The following is a 10,966-nucleotide window of genomic DNA, read 5'->3' on the forward strand; positions in this document are numbered from 1 at the left end:
ATATACATTATATATACGCTGGTATATATATATGTGCACATTATATATATACATACATATATACACATTATATATATATATACACTGGTATATATATATGTGTGCACATTATATATATACTGGTATATATATACATATATATATATACACACACACACTGGTATGTATATATATACTGGTGTATATGTGTATATATACACTGGTATGTATTTATATGTACACTGGTATATATGTATATATCCGCTGGTATATATATAAATACACTAGTTTATATATACGCTGGTGTGTATATATATATATATACACACATATATATATATATACATACACACACTGGTATGTATATATATATATATATCCACTGGTATATATATATATATATATATATACACACACACTGATATGTATATATATATATATATCCATACTTGTATATATATATATATCCACTGGTATATATACGCACACTGGTATATATATATATGTATATATATACATACACTGGTATATATATATATATATATATATATATTACACTGGTATATATATACAATGGTATATACATACATATACACTGGTATATACATATATACACTGGTATATACATACATATACACTGGTATATGCATATATATACATATATATACTGATATATACATATATATATATATATATATATATATACTGATATATATATATATATATACTGATATATACATATATATATATACACTGATATATACATATATATATATACACTGATATATATATTTACACCCTGATATATATATATATATATATATATATATATATACACACACACTTGTATATATATATTATATGTATATGTACACATGATATATATACACACTGGTATATATATACACTGGTATATATATACATACACACATTATATATATATATATGCACACACATTATATATATATATACACACTGGTATATGTTTATACATTATATACATTTATACATTATATATATATACACTGGCATATATATACAGTATGTATATATACACACTATGTATATACACACATACACTATATATATACACACACTATATATATATACACATATATATACACATTATATATATATACATACACACACTGGTATATATATATATAAACTGATATATATATATACTGGTATATATATATAAACTGATATATATATATACACACACTTATATACATATACATATATATATATATACACTTATATATATATATATATACATATATATACACTTATATATATATATACATACATATATATACACTTATATATATATATACATACATATATATACACTTATATATATATATACATACATATATATACACTTATATATATATATACATATATATATACACTTATATATATATATACATATATATATACACTTATATATATATACATATATATACACTCATATATATATATATATATACATATATATACGCTTATATATATATATACATATATATACACTTATATATATATATATACATATATATACACTTATATATATATATATATATATACATATATATACACTTATATATATATATATACATATATATACACTTATATATATATATATATATATACATATATATACACTTATATATATATATACATATATATACACTTATATATATATATATACATATATATACACTTATATATATATATATACATATATATACACTTATATATATATATATACATATATATACACTTATATATATATATATACATATATATACACTTATATATATATATACATATATATACACTTATATATATATATATATACATATATATACACTTATATATATATATATATACATATATATACACTTATATATATATATATATACATATATATACACTTATATATATATATACATATATATACACTTATATATATATATATATACATATATATACACTTATATATATATATATATACATATATATACACTTATATATATATATACATATATATACACTTATATATATATATATACATATATATACACTTATATATATATACATATATATACACTTATATATATATATATACATATATATACACTTATATATATATATATACATATATATACACTTATATATATATACATATATATACACTTATATATATATACATATATATACACTTATATATATATATACATATATATACACTTATATATATACATATATATACACTTATATATATATACATATATATATATATATACATATATATATACACTTATATATATACATATATATATACACTTATACATATACATATATATATATACACTTATATATATATACATATATATATATACACTTATATATATATACATATATATATATATACACTTATATATATATACATATATATATATACACTTATATATATATACATATATATATATACACTTATATATATATACATATATATATATACACTTATATATATACATATATATATATACACTTATATATATATACATATATATATATACACTTATATATATATACATATATATATATACACTTATATATATACATATATATATATATACACTGGTATATATATACACTTATATATATACATATATATACACTGGTATATATATATACATATATATATATACATATATATATACATATATATATATACATATATATATACATATATATATACATTTGTATATATACACTTATATATATACATATATATATACACACTTGTATATATACACTTATATATACACATATATATATACACATATATATACACTGGTATACATATATATACACACTGATATATATACATATATATATACACTGGTATATATATATATACACTGATATATATACATGTATATATACACTGGTATATATATATACATATACACTTATATATATACATATATATATACATATACACATATATATATACATATATATATACATATACACATATATATATATGTATATACACACACTGGTATATATCTATATATATACACACATATATATACACTGGTATATATATACATATATATATGTACACTGGTATATATATACACATATATATATGTACACTTGTATATATATATATACACATATATATATGTACACTGGTATATATATACACATATATATATGTACACATATATATATGTACACTGGTATATATATATACACATATATATATATGTACACTGGTATATATATATATATATATATATATATATATACACATATATATGTACACTGGTATATATATACACATATATATATGTACACTGGTATATATATACACATATATATATGTACACTGGTATATATATACACATATATATATGTACACTGGTATATATATATATACATATATATATGTACACTGGTATATATATATATATACACTGGTATATGTATATATATATATATATATATATATATATATATACACTGGTATATCTCTTCTCTTCAGTAGTCCGTCACTGACGACGATGACGTTGCACCATGCCTAACAGTCCCAGATAGATTACGCCTGATGGACTCGCTGGTGACTGTGGAGTCCAATTCGTGAATTGCATACACGGCCGCAGGCAGCACAAGGGAAGATGGCGTCTGCCCGCTGCACCGCGTGCCTTTGGTGTCTTCTTCGCTCTGCTCGGTCGTTATAGGTGGAGGTGAAAGTTTCCAAGTCCTCTTGGCAGATGTTTCGCCATTTCATCCGATCAACAGCAGCATGTTCGATGGCGTTGGATTCTATGCCACACTTTTTCAATGATGTTTTTAGTTGGTCCTTGAAACGTTTACGTGGACCCCCAGGGTTGCGTCTGCCCTCTGCAAGTTCCCCGTAGAGGAACTTTCGTGGGAGCCTTTCTGCTGGCATCCGGATAGTGTGACCAAGCCACCTAAGTTGTCTATGAGGTAGAATTATTTCAAGTGGGTCCATTTGAGTGCGCCTGCGTATCTCATTGTGTGGCACCCTGTGCCACCATTTTAAACCTAGTATACGCTGTAAGCAGTTGGTATGAAATGCTTCTAGCTTTTTCAGGTGGTGTCTATAAGGCACCCATGACTTGCTGCCATACAAGAGGATGGAGAGACAGATTGCTCTATAGACAGAAACCTTGGTGGTGGTGGTGAGGTTACGGTTCATAAAAACTCTGTGCGAGAGTCTACCAAAGGCTGCAGCAGCCAGCCCAATGCGCCGTTGGACCTCACTTGTTAGATCACAGGAGTCAGTGAGCACTGAGCCAAGATAAGTAAACTCTTGAGTGTTTTTCAGTGGCTGTTGGTTGATTGTGAACATTGGTGGTTCCTGACGGTGTTCACATATGTTAAGTGCCTCTGTTTTGTTGATGTTGATGGCTTCTTAAGATCCGGCCTCCAGCTCGCCGTCAAGCTCCCAGAAAACATCTTGACCTCAAAGCTCTCAACAACACTACAACACGAGCTGCTCTACAAAACAGACTGGCTGAATGTCTTACCTTACCAACTCCTGCAGCAGATCCCATAACAACAGCTTTCTTAACTGAAAAATGGGAAAGCATCTGTGAAGTCCTCCTCAATATTGCCAAGGACATTTTGGGATTCTCAAGAAGAAAACATAGAGACTGGTTTGACGAGCAGTCTGATGGAATTCATCAACTAATTGAAGAAAAAAATCGGCAACAGCAAGCAGTGACTGCAAATCCAACTCCAGCATCACGTGCCAAGCTAGCCGAGCTTCGGTCAAAAGTCCAAAAGGAAACCCGAAGAATGCAAAATGAATGGTGGACCAATCTTGCAACTGAGATCCAAGGTTTAGCTGATATGGGGGACCAACATCAATTTTATAATGCCCTTAAGACAGCCTATAGGCCAAAGAATAATAGCCTCTGCCCAGTCCGTAGTGCTGATGGCTCCATACTCTATACTGAGAAGACTGCCATACTCAATCGGTGGGCTGAACACTACCAAGACTTACTGAACAGGCAGAACCCTATCGACCCTACTTTTCTTGACCATCTTCCTGACCTTCCTGTAATTCAAGAACTGGATGTAATACACTGGTATATATATATACATATATATATATATACATATGTATATATATATATATACACTGGTATATATATATATATATGTATATATATACACTGGTATATATATATATATATGTATATATATACACTGGTATATATATATACACATATATATACACACTGGTGTGTATATATATATATATATACACACTGGTATATATATACACTGATATATGATGATTGCAACGTCTTGTCAGACGAGTGCTACTCCCTCAGACACTTAATGTCCATGAGCCCATATATATATATATATATACATATATATATACGCACAACCATGCATATTTAGTTATACAGTTAGAACATTAGAGAATCTCTTTTATTTAATGGTATTTCTGTATATGCTCATCCACACTGGTTATAAATAGATTTATAAACATTTCAAAATGTTTTTATTCGTGTACACACACATATATATATATATATATATATATATATATATATATATATATATATATATATATATATATATATATATATATAACACCTCTCATGCACACTTACACATTTGATTGTCAGAGAAATTTTGCTTAGTTTAGCAATAATAAAAAAAGCCGCTGCTTCTGACACCTGGCTGCCTCAACAAAGTCAACTTGCACCCCCTCCCACGGCGCGCCGTTTCCATCCAGACATCGTCTACTTCTGGCTCTTTTCATCCACACTGGTTGGTTCCCTCTCATGACTGATGCTTGATCATTAAAACGATAACACTTTCAATAGCCTTTACTGCAAGCGAGCGAGTAGCGACTGTACTTATATTTGTCAGACTTGTAGGAACAAACACACATACACACTATATATATATATATATATATATATACATATATATATATACACACACACACACACATATATATATACACACACACATATATATACACACACATTTTATATTTGTCAGACTTGTACACACACACACATACATATATGCACACACATTTTTTTAATACTTTTCTTCTCATGTATATATAAAAATCATCTGATGTTTTCTCCCTCTGTTTTTCTTTTGGCACACTTTTTTTTCTTATATCTATTTTTTTTTTTTTTTAGAAAAATTTGAAAATATCAGCATCAAATATTTTCTGAAGTTTTTCAATAAGAAAATGCCTAATATATATATATATACACACACATACATATATATATATTAGAAGTTTAGAACAACATCGGTATCGTTGGTTTCAAATCAAACACGGAGAGGAGGCAGCATGTGACTGCCCTTTATGAACTTTCTTCAGCCTCTATTGTGGTCTGTTGCTTTGGAAAATGATGACTCACACACCGAGATCGTAACGGTTTTTCAATCCTTTGCCCGATTTTTTTTGTTTTCTAGTTGGGGTTTTATAATACCTTACAAATATTTACAGTGTGTGTAAGTTCAAAAAACCTTTCCTTTCAGGATTTATGAAATTAAGTCGAGATTATGATGACCTGCCACTGTCTACTGTTCTAATAAGAAAAAAATATTTTTAATATTCATTCATACAGATATATACAAGTTTAGCTACACTGGCAAGACAATGTTTCGATCTGCAACTATCAATAACTAAGATCTTCTCAAGTGAAAAGTCTGTCTTTTCATTTAGGTGTTCATACTGAAAAGGGTTTTCAATATGAACACCTAAATAAAAAAAAAATGGACTTTTTCCTGTGGAGGTTTTATCATGACTTAATTTTTATGGATTTAATATAATAACCTCTTATAATAGAAGTATTTGAAGAAATCATTAAAATTATATCAGAGAGAGATCGAGAGAGATCTGTGTTTGTGTAGTTACATAATCTTTATTTCTTCAAACATATGGTAGCTGGCCTCAAAGGTCTATCCTATGAGCAACGTTTAAGGACTTTAAATCTTTTTTCCGTTGAGTGCAGGAGGCTTCCAGATGACCTCATCCTTACCCACAACATATTTCATGGACGGTGCAGCCTGGATCGGGAACTAGTCTTCACCCCTTCCCTGGATCACAGGCTCCATAGGCACACAAAAAATGTCTATTTCGATGTAATTTGACTAGAATTAAAAGCATTTATAACTGAATAACCTCGATTAAATCTGAAACCCCTTTTAGCATAGATATGACAAATCCACATTCTCCTACTGTTTGAACCTATACACACTAGTATGTTTAAGATTTAGGGCGACTATCACACACACCTTTCTTTCTAGTCTTCCATTATCTCTATTTTGATCTTTAATCCTTAACCCATTCCCATTCATTTCTACATCTAAACAAGCACTCAAATCCGCACCCCTAGTGGGTCTTATTTACTGATTAATGGACTATCGTGACGTCACTTCCGGTATTGAGTACCGGTGCCCGGCAGTCTGAGATTGGTATGCAACGAAGCCGGTTGTGTGCAAATGCCTACCCTTGAGGAATGGTATTCCCAACCGGTCTTTGCCTGTAATTTATATGAATACATATTCGTTTCTAAAAATCCTGTGTTCCTTTCGTTTATTACCATTTAACTCCATAACATTTACATACAATCAAATCTGATTTTTCACAACATTTGAGGGAACCTCCTGATATTAACTCCCTGCAACAAGGAAGACCTGATATTGTAATTGCAAACTTTTGGAAATAGGGTACGATTATAAATATCTCCAGTATAAAATAATCCTTATACACTGTGAAATTTACTTTATGTATGAAAACCATGGAGGGGAGATATAACGTATAAGAAATATTTGGAATTAAGTCTCCTCTTGCTGTTATTTCAGATCATTTGAAAACATAGTAGCAAGTTTTTGTCTCCCTTCCATCAAGGCCAGAGGTTTTGGGGAAATATCATATATTTTGTAATTCATATGCAAAACTAAGAAAACAAATGAGTATGATTGAAATATTGGTAAATGTACAGTATCTTTCCACCCACAAAAAATCCCTTAAAATTACCACTGTTAAAGGCTTTTGAAAACAAAAATAACAGTAAAAATTCCAAGAAACAAGTAATTTCTAAGATATGAAGAAGATGGGGAATCACTTTTCTATATTAATTTAATGTAAAATGAACATCCACTTTATAGCCAAGATGGCCGTAAAGTTGGTACTCATTTTACGTTAAATTAATATAGAAACGTGATTCCCCATTCCTTGAAACAGTAATGTGCGACTTTAAGGGCAAATGTCACATAGTACACTACACAAGTCAGGTCATTAGTTTTCCAACGAGCCTTCATTGGTTAAATTCTGATCAGTAGTTACCGAGATTTCGAACTTATAAAATTGTCCCAAAAAGTGGTATATCTGTATATGGATGTATCTATACTCGTTGCCAAATCGAATATTGAATTGCTCATATTTTTGGTTCTATGGTCCGAATCTACATGAAAATTTGCACGATTTAGAAGATTATAATAGTTAATGGTTAAAATTTTATGACAATTGGTTAAAAAGAACATATATTTTCAAACCAATAAAATATGCCCAAATTAGCATATATATATATATGTGTGTGTGTGTGTGTGTCTTATTGTAGTATTCCGAATTTTACTGGGTTTATATAATTCAGTAATCGTTCATATACCAATAAATTTTAAACCAAAAAGAGATGACTTAAATTGTAAGCTACAAAAACCAAGACTTCAAAGAATAGGTTGATAGCAACAAATAGTGTATTTCATGTTTGAATCTGTCCGAATGGTCTTGAAACAATTGTAACTAACAATGAAATACACTATTTGTTGCTATCAATCCATTCTTTGATGTCTTGGTTTGTTAAAACAGTATATATATATATATATATATATATATATATATATATATATATATATATATACATACATATATATATATATATATATATATATATATATATATATATATATATATACTTTTCTTTAGTTTTCTTTTATATATAAAAGTGGGAGTACAATTAAGTTTACAGGGTGAATCGATACCGTAAACTCAAAATTGATATAGATATTAGGCTTCTGATACCCATAAAGCAAAAGCTCAATAAGACCAAATAAGGATTAGAGCTTATTATGGGTTTAATAAAGTTGTGAAACAATTTCGCAAGAATTAAACATTTAGAAAGGAAATGCCTATTTATTATTCGGAAAGGAACCACAAATAGAGATAAAAGCCCTTAATCAGTACTCTTCTCGTCAGAGGGGAGGAGTTAGCAAAATGCATAATGAAATTTTGCCTATAATGTATTTAAAGAAACTAAGTATGAAAAGGATCATACTAACGTGAAAATGAAATACAGAACAATGAAACAGATGGAGTGGCATAAAAAGGAAAAATGGCTTCACGTGAGAGAGTGTTCCCATGGTTGTTGAGTCCAAAACCCAGTGAATCCAAGAAGGTGGTGAAAGTAAAACATCCATGTTTGTGGTAGTCCGAGTGCATGTTGTTGGAGTTTATAAATGGTTCAAAAAATAAATTTCTGTGTGAATAGGTACAGATGAAAACGTCCAGTCTGTGAGGAAGAGAAAGTGAATTTCCTTTCAGAATAAATGTTTTTAGTTCTTGCTAAAGTGTTTTTCAACCTGTTTTATTAAACCTATATATATATATATATATATATATATATATATATATATATATATATATATATATATATATAATAGTACATATATTTGTATATTTTGGCAGCAAGTCATTATTTAAGCACATCTGATTGAACACGGCAGAGTTATTCTTTTTTCCGATTTTTCTGGATATCTTTCAATCAACATGTTGTACAAAATGGCGCCCAAAAGTTGTTTAGCACTTTTTATTGGTGCCTCCCATTATTATCAGGAGCGGTTGTTGTTGTTGTTGTTGCTTTCGTTTTCTTTTCCTTTGAAACTTATTGTATCTATAGATTTTTTTTTTATTATTGGTTAAAGGTGGGTGCAGGATGGTTAAGGGCGAATTATTTTTATTTTTAACTAGCGGGGGAGTACCCGGCGTTGCCCAGGTGTTTAGAGGGGTGAATGTTGGGCGGGGGGGGGGGATCAAAACAAAAGAATAAGCGAAGTAAGAACCCTGTTTAAATATTAAAAAAAAAATATTGTTAAAACTTCTTTAAAAAAAATCGTTGCCCGAGTGTTTGTGTTGGGGGTGGGGGGCTTTAAAAAAAAAAAATACAATTTTGGTAAGTAGTTAGGATCGAACCCGAAGCCTTGAGGCGAAGGTGGAAAAGAAAGTGTGCAAAAAACCTGACACGTTACCCACTTGGCCAACAAAGAGCGACTGAAACAAGGACAGCTTTTGGGTTTGTTTCCCCAAGATGTTGGGGGGGGGCAGCTCCCCATTGTCCAATTGTCTGATATAAGGAGTTTGGCCCCACATTGATCAAAGCTGATTGCTTCTGGACGTTCCCTGGTGTGATTGCTGGGAACTGCCGCCTAAGCTTTGAATTAGTTTCAGTTTTATACAAAAAAGCTGAACGAACACAAGACGGACTGAAATAGCAATAATTTTGTAAAAATCAACGTAAATAAATCTAGATGCAATGTGCGTTCGCAAATCGTACATATTATGATCTAGGGGCTATATAAACAGTTCTAAGTGATAGTAACGCCCACCCCCACCCCCCGGGACCGTCGGTGAAAAAAGCCATTTCGAGACTTACAAAAAATGCGCGCACGCATTTGCCTTTTATATATATAGATTTCGATTTTCTTATTTTATAATTTATTTATTTAGTTTTTTGTTAGTTATTAAATACTGTAAATATTTTATACAACATGCTGACTGAAATAAAAAAGACCACTCAGCGAATCAAAAAGATATTCAGAAAAATCGGAAAAAAGCTTCTTAGCCAAGTTCTGCATATATCTAGAACGTATTCCTACAAATTTTAATTCTATCTCTGAG

Source organism: Euprymna scolopes, chromosome 21, assembly GCF_053919585.1.
Source record: "Euprymna scolopes isolate OS-2025 chromosome 21, ASM5391958v1, whole genome shotgun sequence".
NCBI classification, from domain to species: Eukaryota; Metazoa; Mollusca; class Cephalopoda; order Sepiida; family Sepiolidae; genus Euprymna; species Euprymna scolopes.